This window comes from Euphorbia lathyris, chromosome 5, assembly GCF_963576675.1.
Source record: "Euphorbia lathyris chromosome 5, ddEupLath1.1, whole genome shotgun sequence".
NCBI lineage: Eukaryota > Viridiplantae > Streptophyta > Magnoliopsida > Malpighiales > Euphorbiaceae > Euphorbia > Euphorbia lathyris.
This window is the reverse complement of record NC_088914.1, coordinates 87839846-87850477: the sequence shown is the minus strand read 5'-3', so window position 1 is coordinate 87850477 and position 10632 is coordinate 87839846. Positions and strand designations below refer to the sequence as shown.

At 37.6% G+C, this 10632-nt stretch overlaps 1 long non-coding RNA gene across 7 annotated transcripts; it reads left to right on the top strand.

Annotated features, from left to right (window-relative positions):
- Window positions 1-283: 283 nt before the first annotated feature.
- Window positions 284-3918, top strand: LOC136228951 (uncharacterized). 7 transcript variants are annotated; one of them, XR_010688921.1, is made up of 6 exons: window positions 284-754; window positions 860-1080; window positions 1436-1498; window positions 1724-2047; window positions 2809-2978; window positions 3414-3918. It is a non-coding gene; the product is annotated as an uncharacterized lncRNA (long non-coding RNA). The 7 variants fall into 7 exon arrangements; XR_010688917.1 differs by having other exon boundaries at window positions 1436-2047; XR_010688922.1 differs by having other exon boundaries at window positions 860-1498; window positions 1884-2047.
- Window positions 3919-10632: the final 6714 nt, after the last annotated feature.

Below are 10632 nucleotides of genomic sequence, written 5' to 3'. Positions count from 1 at the left end.
GAATTAGCATTTTAAGCTTATTTTTTTAACAAAAATTCCCACATAAAAATGACGCCGTTTTGATGAGGGGATTTTGGAAAAAATTAATGCAAAGTTGAGTGCTGAGAGGGGATCGAAACATGTTTGGATACGTGGGAGGGAACTGCAATACCACTAGACTAAATTCCTTGTTGTGCATTGTTTCGAAATAATAAATATAAGTTATGTCATTTATTTTGATTTGGGGATTTCCATAATTAACGAAAAAGTCCATCGCTCACCCTAATTCTCTGTTTGCAAATGTCTCAGTTTCTACTACTTAGTTTCCCAAACGTCAAAACCTCCTAAACCCTCTATTTCCAGTTCCCTATTTTTCAATTTCTTCCCAATCCTCTTTCCTTAAATCCAGTTGAAGCTTGCGAGTTCTTCCAAACGTTGTATTCGTCTCTGCCGAATCGAATTGAAGCTTCAAACTTGTTGTTCGCCAGCCGCTGTCAGTCCACTATCTTTCATTTGTTAAGATGGAGAAGCGGCTGCCGGAGTCGGCCGGAGATGGAAAAGTAAAATTGTGAAAAGGAGGGAGAGAGAAAACAAGGACGTTGCATTTTGAGTTCGAAGTAGAATTGCTAAATCTGTGGAACTTAGAGCTTTACATGCTGCTTTCATTCATGGAAATAAGAACAGTCCTTCTACAAATCTTAATTTCTTTTCTTCTTCCCCTCTTTCTCACTCTGTTTCTCAGTTTTCTGCTCAGGATTACCCCGTTTTCACTCAGGTGAGTTTCTTTTTTCTCTTTTATTCATTTGGGGTTTTTTTTTTTTTACTTTTTTGAAGAAATTTTGGTTTCTTTTTTTGTTTTATACATAATTTTTGCTTGTAGATTGAAATAAATGGAATTACAACTGTTAATTTCTCAACTATGTTGTGCGGAAATTCAGAAGTTTTTTGGGAAAGTATCCACAAAAGGGCTCCCGAGGAGCTCGAAACGTTTCATACAAGTTTTGAGAGTTCTGGTTTCAGAGACGTGAATGGCTTTAAAATCAAATTTCCATGCAACATAGGTGCTAACTTGCAAGTAGAAGAGCAAAATGGTTGTTTCTGGTACTTGACTGTTATTAGAATCAGCAAAAATTTAACTTATTATGTGATTTAGTAGCTATCAATTAGTATATTAGACAATTTTCTTCTCAATTATTATATTGTTATGGCATTTATCTTGGGATTTTTGCTGTTTACATGCCTTGAATCAAACTTATTTCCTCTTGTTTCAAATCTACACTTCATGATCCAGTTTCCATATGATATAGAGAGGTTTGATATTAATGATCTTGTCTCTAGAAGCTTTGTTCATTGCAGAATTCCTGCAATCATAGCTATTTCGTGAAAAAGTGTTTCCGAATCTTCATTATAGGCACATATTTATTCAGCATTTTACTGAATCTTGCTCTGAAAATAGGTGTTGCATATGGACCGAAATGACTACTATGGAGGTGAATCAACCTCTCTTAATCTTAATCAGGTATATTCTCTCATTGTCAGGATATATAATTTGTTGGTGGTGCAGGGATGAAACTCGCCCAACGAAGGTCAGCCAAACGTTTATGGATGATGCTTCTATTTAGCCCGATGGCATTAAGTTCTATTTTCAGGGGTGGCAGTTCTGGGATGGATACTTATAAACATAAGTTTTATATATATATTTATATACATTGTTTCTTTTTTTTCATGGCTCTCTGTTTTACAGCTGAGGGAGGGAAGTTTCATACCATTAGTAAAACTATACAATTTGACTTCATCAATTACTTATCTAGGGTAGACTTTGTTCTTAGTAGAGCTTCATGGTACCTTAGTTCTAATGATATTATGCTTCTTTTCCCTTTTGACCAACATGTACAACACTGCAGATCCAAAATGACACATACCTGAAGGGAAAACCAGTGAGATTAATGCGGTCTCAGAGAAATCCTTGTGATGTCTGTGTGGTTTGTACAAAAACGACAGAGAAAGCCTATTACACCAAATATTGGGTACGCTATGCCTTCCCCGTTTGATGCCTCCTGAAATTCAGGTAAATTAAACTTGCTTATTGTTAATTGGTAGCTATGTAGATTTAATAGTTGCTTGGTGGATGAACATTGCTTGGTGGATGAACATGGGAATCATATGTTCCTGGGTGTATAATTTGGACTTTCATTGTCAACTATTTTTTTACCTGAAGCCTTTTAGAAAATTGATCAGCTTGTCTTTTTCTGCCATCATGTTTTCTCGCACCACTGCAAAATCATATATACTGATTTGTACATCGTTCATGTATATTGCATACAACCTCAAAAACAACATGGATTTATATCAAAAGTCCATCTTTCTTCTCTTTAATTCTTGTTTCTATTGATCATACATGGTTTCAAATTATTTAAAAAACTTTGTTCCTTTCTCAATTTATTTATTAATTTTGTTTTTCCTGGGCATGTAAAAATATGAGCATATATTGAACATGGCCTGAATTTTGGTTAAAACATTAAGTATCACTCATACTGCTCCCCATTGTATCATACTGATTTTATATTGTAATATTTGAAGTTGAGCATGTCTCAATGCTGAATTTGAGAAGAAGAATTATCCATCTTTGAAGAATTTTGCATATTTTATTTGATTAACCATTATCATTGGCATTGGGTAAATTCAATTTTTCATTGAATTTGTACTGCATGCTCTAAACTATTTGTTGTTTTCAATTATGTCTTTTCTGCTTAATAATAACCAATTGTGATTTTTGACTCATATGTACTATCATAAGGACATTGATATTTATGTGGGAAATTTCGACAGTGTTAGCATGGAGAAATTATTTCACAAGTTTAGTGAAAGACTTGACAGCTTAAAAATAAAGGCACCTCCTTTGCTGATCGATTAGTGCGAGAACAATTCTGAAATGAGTCCCAGGCTAACTAATATGATCCAAAGTGGGATTGTTCCAGAGTCTCCAATCCATGATGTTGGTAAGTTTTCATAATGGAACTCTGTAATCATAAGCTGATAGCTCGGAGTATTTTGCTAGCTTCAACTCTTTTCTAGATTTATTAAATTATGCTGACAATATATGCATATGAAAATTCTCCATGTAATATATATGAATCAAAGCTATTTGGCATATTATAGAGCTCCATTCAATCCAAATTAATTTTTTTAAAATGAAAAAGATTCATTTGCGTCGAGACCTTTTGCATCGCCCAAAAACCGATGCAAATGGCCCTAAACGGCCGATGCAAATGACCTTTTTTCCACTAGTGCTTCCTGTTACAAATTCTGCTCGGAGAGATAATCTACAGCTTTACCATTGGGTAGGGTTTTTAGCTACTGAAGTTGCCTTGTAGCTTAGTAGTTACACTGCCATTTATAGTAGGTTAAAACTACATGTCTTGTATGATTTGCAGGTCAGAGTTGTAAATGGTGTTCCACCGACTGGTGACTATTCTTTTGCCAAGTATAACAAGGTATGCTCAAGTTTTTCACGTGTATCATGCGTTAGTATCTATGTGAGTTTTTTCTTTTCTTTTCTTTTCTTTCATTATTATCAAGTGTAGTTGGCTATACTGCTTGTTAACATGGTTGCAGTCTGTTGATGTTGTCAAGTATACAGATGAAGAGTACAAGAAATATTTGAGTGATCTTGTAGGTAACAATTGTTTGCTGCTATACATTTATATAGACTTGATTTTCCATCATTGTTAGCCTTGGCATTCCAAAATTCCTTTCCCTTATACAAGACAGGAACAAGATGTGAATGCCTTCTTGGGTAGCTTTATACTTATCAATGGATGTGTAAGATTATGATTATTGTATAGGAGGCAATGTCCAATTAGAATTTTGATTATGTAAATAGGTCTTGTATGTGTTCAACTTATTTCTTGATACTATGTATGTCTCATCTTGACTGTTCTTTTCTTTTACAAAGAGATAATTCAAGTTCCTTCACAGATGGCATTCCGACTTAGCTCGGGCAATGTCTCTTGATTCAAATTGTTCTTCTTCTTAGCAGTTATGTACGATCTAATGTCGGCACTTGTTTACTCTATATTCACGTGAAGTTCATTGAGCCGCTCAGAATTGACGCTCCTCTTGACCGTTTCTCCGAGGCCAGAGTGGTCGAATACTATAAACTGTCAATAATTTATTTTTAGTGACAAATTTATGTGTCAGAATTTATAATTATTAAATGACAATACTGATTTTATCATTATAAAATGTTTTTTCATAATAGTTACTATTGTCATAAAATATATTTTATAGAGATGATCCATTTTATTACCAAAAGAGTTTTTAATGACATATTAAAGTGTCACTGTATATTATTAACTAAATGACAATAACTAACTTGTTATTATATTATAATAATTCATGACGATTTTTATCGTTAGTAAACATATACCTTTAATGACAATACGATTGTCATTAATTAATACTCTTTAGGGACATTAAATGTTAATGTGACAAAACTATATTGTCATTCAAATTCTACAATTTCCATTTTATATAGTTTTTTGTCACTGTAAAAACCATTTTTTATGACAAAAAATGAATTGCGTCATTTAAATATTTTCATTCATGACGACATCGTATTATAGGTGACAATAATTAATTAAATCTCAATGTCACTAAAATTCTATAATTTCTATCATTTATCGAAATTTGTCACCTTAACTATTGTAGACACTGAGTCGGAGGACCTGTGACGAAAACCTGAAAACAAGACGGTTGAAGCGATTGATTCCGGAAGTTTTGAAAAACAAAAAAAAATATAAAGAATAATAAGCGTATAATAAGGAAAGAAAATTACGGCGGGTCGCTGTTGCCGGTAAGGTGGCTCGCGTATGCTTAGCGGCATGGCGCGGGTGCTTAGCGGCATCCGGCGCGCGGTCGACAATGGTCGAACGCCCGCTCGACGGCACAGGACGTGCGCTCGGCGTCCGTCGGACGCACGCGTCCAACCACGAGTGGCACGTTCTCGACGTCCGAGCAACGCCCGAGTCTGATAGCGCGAGGCACGCTCTCGTTGGCCACTGAGCGTGCGCGCCCGGCAGCGCGGAGCGCGCATTCGGCGGCCGCAACGTGTGAGCGTCCGACGGCGCGGAACGCGCGCTCGGCGGCCGCGGGGCGCGCGCGCCCGACAGCGCGAGGCACGCCTCGGGGGTCGTCGGGCGGGCGCCCAACCACGTCGGGCAAACGCCCAACGAGCGTTGGGCGCGGGCGCCCAACACCGTTGGGCGATCGCCCAACAAATGTTGGGCGGTAGCCCAACTTAGTGTTGGGCGGCCGCCCAACAAGCCTTGGGCGGCCGCCCAACGACTTTGGGCGACGCCCAATTTTGCTTGGGCGTCGCCCAAAGTTCCGTGATCCGTTTCCCTATATAAGGGCACGGATCCCAATGCAAGGAAGAGGATTTTTTAGGGGGAGAGCTTTCTCACTCTAAACATTTTTAGAGAGAGAGAGTGAATTTTTTTGAGAAAAATATTTTTTTTCTCAAAAATTCCAAATTTCCTAAAGTTCAATTTTTATTAAATTTTCATTAAAAACGGAAGATCGTGGTTCGTGGAATCAATCGGCTTCGACTGTCAGATACTGAATTTAAGGTATTATCCGAGGACTAGACTCTCTTTTATTTTATTTTATTTATCTTCTTTTCCTATTTATTTTTATGTTATAGTTTTTATTTATTTATTTATGTTGTCACATTTTATTTAATTAGCGTATTTATTTAATTTCCATTTCGTGTTCAATAAAATTCGGTTTTGTTTTAAAATAAAAAACCTCGTTTTGATATCCCAATACGAACCGTGATCCGATAAAAAGGTAGTTCGGGTATCGAAAACGTTGTAATTACAAGTTTTTAATTTAAAAGAAATTTCCAAATAATGATTTGAAATAAAAAACGTCGTTTAGGAACTTCCGTTTTCGACTATGATCCATTTTTGGTAGTTCGGAAATCCAAAACGATTGAATTAGATTTAATTTAAAGCTTTCGAATAAATCTGGAGAATATTGGAGTGCTGCTGTAATTTGTCATTTCTGTCACTAAATGCTGTTTACCGACGGATTTTCCGTCGGTAAATCTGCCAAAACGTAAAAGATGCCATTTCAGTCCCTTTTTCTTAACTTTTAAGCTTTTAATCCTTAATATATATATATGCATAGTTATGTAATATATGCTTTTCAAATTATTTTAGACCTTTAGTATATGTAGTTATTTTAGAATATTTGTATGCTTTTTATTATTATTCTATTTTACAATATAAGTATATGTATATATATGTCTTTCTTTTTATTCATTTGGGCTCTATTAGATTCTATTTTGAAGATTATTTACTTGGGTATTTTGGGAAATAATTAATATATATTAGTATATGTTATTTTTGATATTTAAAACTATAATAGATATGTATATATGTAGTTTTGGGATATTTGGATTATTTTAGTGGTTATTAAAGGAAATTATTTTTGGATGAATATTATTTTCTTAGTTATAGGATTTACTTACTATTTTCACATTTTTAAGGTATAGATATATTGTACCTACTATTTTTTTATATACATATAGTTTCTTTTGTATAAACTTTTATTTTCTTATTCTATTTTTTTGATTTAAATGTATATATATATGCTAGAATTACTTTCTTTATTCCTTTGGACCATTCATGGGTCCATGTTTCAAATGGGCTTTATTTGAGTATGAGTCTTGGTTTAAATGAGTTTATTATTACAAGTATAATAGGTAGAGAGTCCATTAAATAAGAGAGGAAAATAAATCACAAAAAGAGAGCTTTCAATATAATTATTTAAACTAATGAATTTTTAGAGTTTCCTAATGTAAGTAAATAGAGTTGTTTTTGTTAACATTTCAAATCATTTCTCAAAACACCACGTCTTAAAACCTTAGTCCGTTCCAACGGCGGATTAAGCGAACATTATAATTAAAATTGTTTTCTTTGTGAATAATAGAGTTTTAGAATCATTTTCTTAAAGGATTTGTACAACATGATATTGACTTGTATGTTTAACCACGTTTTCTCATTAAAAGGTTCTTATCCTAACGTTTTCAAACACTCGAGTCGTTCCAACGGCGATTCGGGTAAAACTTCATCAAACGGGGTTTTAAAACGCACCTAAATTGTTCCAACGGTGATTAAGGTGCGAACCATGTAAATAAACTCGTTTTGGGGAAAATAAGTTAGTGTAGAATAAACACACAGCGTGACATGTAAATGAAGTTGTAAATAAATCACTTCTTTCTCCCCCTTCTCTGTGTATGTATAACATAAATGGGTGATTCTTTACTAGTATGGCTTTCCAATAATATATGCTCAAAACGGTTTCTGAAAAAAGAAAGAAAAGGGTTTCAAATAAATTTTAAACTTAAAGAAGTATACGATTAGTCTGTTATCGCCTAACATGCTGAGTAGGAGGCCGGTGGTTCATAATCGGGCGATGTCGGGGTGCCTAGTAGCCTTTCTCCGGAAAGGAGCTAGCCTTCTTGGCTCGTACCTAAGTTTTCCGAACCCACACCGGTCTCCCGCAAGGGATCGGTGTTCATTTTCCCATTCGTGGGTGGCGACTCTTCCATATCTCCGAGCTCCGGTCCTGCCGAGCAGCTTGATTCCATGATTGGTTGCTTTCGGCGCCAATCACCGCTTACGTCGCCATAAGGTTGTCCACCTCCCGGTCCGCCCGGGAGATTAGGCCGCGGCACCTCGTCTAACAAGTGGCGACTCTGCTGGGGAAGCGAGAAATTTGATTCCGGAAGGTGTGTATTAAGCCCTTAACGGGGACGGATCGTTTTACTTCTTTTCGTATGCATTCATGTGCATTATTGCAAACCCTTTGAGTAATTTCCGCGAAACCTCTAGCGAGAGTCCATTCGTCGCTCGAAAGAGGCTAGCGTAAGTTCCCCCTTACAGTAAGGCGCCAGAGGGTCCTCATCCATTCGTTAGGGGCGAATCTGTGCGGTCCTGTGAGGTCCTGCGGTCAGCCGTGTCAGCATATAGTAGCCTTAGAAGTTTCCATAGGATTACCCGTTACTATTTTTGATGTGATAAATGAATCAGTTCGTGTTTTCAAACCGCCATGATACGTGTCTAATCCTAAAGTATGTAAAGAAAATGGGACGATGTGTTAATATATACTTATGAATCGACATACTAATTACTCTAAAAACATCGAAACGATTTAAACTAAAGACGACTTAGTCATCTCATATGAATGAACATGTGCGACCCGCCTTGTCCCTTTCGGTGTCCCGACAAAGGCACATGTTCAGGAAATGCGTTATGACGTAAGCACGTAGTAGTATGAATCGGTTTGGTATTAAGGATAATTACATCTCGATACAAAAGACTATATTAACAGTAGCCGTTATTCACATTCTTTAAATAAATTGGGATAAAACGAGATCAAGACGAAACGAAAACGAAGAACATTTCTGTCCTGAACGACCCTGTCATAACGTGAAAAGTTTCGCACAGGTAGCTCGTCCCTTCCGAATGAAAGACGAGCTTTTACGTTATGCCTCGTGTCGTTCTTAAGAGAAATGGATGTGTCCGTAAAGGTGACTAAGAAAACAAAAGAAAAGAAAAATAAACTAAACGACCAAAAATCATTCCGAGTCTACGATATATTTCAATCCCGAGAGTAGTTAAAGAAAATAAACCAATGCCGTTGAATACGTGTCTCGAACGAGTATATACCCCGTTTAAAACTTTGAAGCCGAATTAAGCCAAACCGTATAATTGCGCCATATGGACGAGACTGCAAGTTTTGACTAACGACTCGATCATTTCGACCGTTACCAAAACTGCAAGAAATATGGCCCGATATACGTGTTTGCTTAATTCACGCCTAAAGGAAAGAGAACGGTGATATCCTCACCTCGAATAAACATGCGATTCAACGAAACGTTGATTTTCTATAACCACACTAAGGTGATATATCCCGTAGATCGGAAAGAATAAGAGATTGTGGTTAGCCGAAAGATTACCGTGCGCTCAAATAAGACTCGCCGTCTTTTTGTGTAGCAAAATGAGCAAACGGATCCTCGGTGCTAAGAACAAACACGTTACGCGATGAGTCCGTTCCCTAAAATAAAATCAAAAAGTGATTCCATCACTGAATAAACGCATGGTTACGTCTCTCGATAGATCCAAAAGATCCCGTTGTAATCCAAAATCGAGACACGAACCCACGCGAACAAAAGGGAACGAATCATTGACAATAACGAACGATTGGACTAGAAGAATAACTCGTACCACGTCTAAAAACTGAGATGCGCTCAAAGGGAGTCAAAACCCAAATTAATGCGTCTCGCGAAAGGACAAAAGACGAGTTATTCCGAAAGGACAATCCAACTTGGTCGATTTCTTAGTCACTGAACGCTGATGCATCGAAAACGAACTGTATTGTCTGATGGGTGATTTACTTTTCCGCAATAATCGACGGCATCACGCATCCCCTGGATCGCAATGTGAGCCAAAAACCAAAATCCTAGGAAAGAGACCTGGACCAACGAGTGTGTGGAGGAATAAGGGTGGAAGAGAGATATTGTGATACGTGTAATTAGACTAACGTTTGTTCTTCTTATCTTATATATCCGTAAATAAATAAACGCACACACCACGAATCATGCATATAAAATCATGCATACATACTAATGGATACCGTTCGCGCAGACGTCATCATTAAGCGGTTGTGGGTTCGCGAGAGTAATCGGCTTGTCAAACAGTTTGATCAGCTACGAGTAGACAGTTCAGAATCAGTAGTTGTGGCTTCTGAATCATCTTCGTCTGGGTATACTCAGTCTTCCGTCAGTATGTCTGTGACCGACGAGAAAGTGGCTGAATTGGAGAATTCTGTGAACTATATCAATGATCAGCTGGCCGCGATCTTGGCCCAGCTAGCTGAGTTAGCACTGAAGGACAACAAGAGTGGTAGTAAGCGTGCTGAGAATGAGGTGAACGATGGTCCTCGCTTTGGGAATGAGGAGGATTATCAGGATTATATCCGAAAACAGTTAGAGAAAGAGAAAGCTAAGGAAGAGGAGTGGAAGCAACACATCACACAGGAAGTGCAGGACTTGCGTGGAGGAAGTTCCGGGAGTCAGGACTTTTATAACTTGAAGAATTGTTTATCGGCAACAGCTTTGCCTTTGAAATTCCGGCTCCCTGACATGAAAAAGTTCGATGGAATGGGGGATCCCACCGCTCACATGAATCAGTATGTTGCTGTGATGAAGCACACGATCCTGACTGAGGATCAAGTTCTAGGGCTGTTTAACACCTACCTAGAGGGGGCTGCCCTCACATGGTTCCATGCATTGCCGATGGTGACAAAGAGGGATTGGAAGGAGTTAGCGAAGTCATTCATCGCTCAGTATAGCTTTAACACCATGCTGGAGGTCACTTTGAAAGAGCTAGAGAGCACTAAGCAACAGGCTGGGGAATCCTTTTCCGATTTTGTGAAAAGATGGAGGGCTAAGGCCGCAGTGATGAAACAAAAGCTGCTCGAGCAGGATCAGATCCGAATGGTGGTTGGCAACACGTTGCCGTATATCAAGAATGAGTTGCGGTATATGCCATTTACTGATTTCAATCAGATGTATAGTTGTGC